This window comes from Buceros rhinoceros, unplaced genomic scaffold (assembly GCF_000710305.1).
Source record: "Buceros rhinoceros silvestris isolate BGI_N320 unplaced genomic scaffold, ASM71030v1 scaffold7975, whole genome shotgun sequence".
NCBI lineage: Eukaryota > Metazoa > Chordata > Aves > Bucerotiformes > Bucerotidae > Buceros > Buceros rhinoceros.
In genome coordinates, this window is record NW_010411079.1 from 7,022 (window position 1) to 9,092 (window position 2,071).

Sequence of the window (2,071 nt, forward strand, 5' to 3'; positions counted from 1 at the left end):
AGGGAAAGAAGAATATTTGTGGCCCTGGGAAGGAGCAGAGGTGGTGACCACACTCTGCAAATATGCTGACAGGAGCCGCGAATGCTAATGCTGTAAAATTGCCATGTCATAAAATGCCTGCCTTCTTCCTCCCCCTAAAAGAAAAGCTGTGGAATTGAAATTGGAGGAGCTACTACTCCCCAGCAGCCTGTTGCAAGGCTCACCTCCTACACCATTTTTTCTTGCACAAGTGATTTGTCGCATTCTGAAAACTGCCTCAAAGGGGCACTGCTGTGAGCCACAGGAGCATCCCTTCCCCTGCGCTCACTCCTCCTTGTGCTCAGCTGGGCACCTGGACCACAGGCAGCACAGGAGGCTGCTTGTTCTCCTGGGCTGCCCTCCCAGGGAGGGCCACATGCTTCTGCCACCAACAGGGTGCAAAGATGGACTATACCTCTGCCTTCCACAGGATATGTTTGTCTGGCTTTGCATCCTCTTCCAAATGAGCAGGAGGCCACAGCGCAATGGCAAATGACTCAGACATCTGGAGGTACCAAAATGCTGGCAATTACCAGAAGCTGAGCATCTTAAAACTAGCTGGCAAGTTGGGTCAGCAGCTCCCAACAGCCTCCTGGCGACCTTCTCACTGCCAGGGAGGTGTGGGGGTCAGGGCTGAGTGGATGACAAAAACAAGGAAATTGCCCCGTGCTTCCTCCTAGGGATTGTCCCCAAACAGGGATAAAACACAAGACCCGTGCAGATTTCTCAGCTGACAGGAGTCCTCTGTCCTGTCTCAGCCTGGCTGCTCACAGGGCAACTTCTTTCTGGTCTCACCTGTTTTCCACAGGTGATCAATGCTCTATGAAATGGGTTTGGGACCTGCCTTTTAAAAAATACCTGACAAAATCAACTCTGCTAAGATGAAGCAAAGTCCTTTCCTTTCACCCATAAGCTGCAATTGCAAAGGAGCTATCGGTCAACCCACAGCTAGAAGGGCTAAATCATCTCTGCAAAACTCAAACAGAAGAAGAAAGGTTATTGTGAGAGGATTTTAACAGTGATATTATCGTGAGCTTTTCTCCCTCATCTCTAGGAATGGAAGTCAGGCCAAGTAAGATTGTGAATCTCAGAAGAACTCTTTTTGATGTTTGTATTTCGAAACAAATACATCCAGTCCTCATATGCTCTCGGTGTTCACCATAACACACAATTCTGCACTAAATCCAGCCCATCATATTCTGCAAAGCACACATTTTCCAAAACAAGATGCACTCTCCTTTCTCAGCTCTGCTGCTTCTTATCTCAAGGAAGCAGCTAACATAAGCAGTGCTCGCTGAGCCTTTTCGTAATGGAGAAGTAGGAGCTCACATACACCAACTACTATTTTACATGCCAGTCACTGGTGCAGGTACAGAAATATCCACAGTATCCCTTCCTGAGCAGCCTCTCCTGTCAGGGCTATTTTGGGGCAGGAACAGAAGTCTGCAGAGTACATGTTACTACAGCTCTACTCACAGTTGGTGTAGATGGGCTTCCGGAAGGGCTTTCCCTTGGAAAAGACAAAGGCCACGATGATGAAGTTGATAGTAGACAGTGGCCACAGTGTAGTGTTTTCGTAACTGAGCACAGTGCTCTGGGCACTGCTGCTGGTGCTGTTTGCCCCTGGGCTGGTGGGGGACACGGTCTGGTTCTCTGGAGAGCAGTGTCTGTAAGGTAACACCCAGCATTTTGTTCCTGCTCTCTCCAGCAACATTGAACTGCAAAAAGCAATTCCTTCTTCTTTCCAACCCCGCCTACTATAATAAGGAGGTATCGCCCACAGGAGTGAAAACCATACATTAACAAAAAAAACCTAAACTGAACTAACTGAACAAAAAAACCCCCCAAACCCCTCAACCAAAACAGAATCCAAAAAATGAGCTTAATTTTCTGATGTGCCTCAAAACTTTGGGTTCTCAGGTGAGCAATGACAGTAGTGTATAAGAGACACAGCTATGAGGATGCATGCCTCAGGTGCCTGCAGAGCACTCCAGCACATTCGCCCTGTGATGCATCCACGCAGCGGCAGGGAAACGGTCCCTGCCGAGCCCTA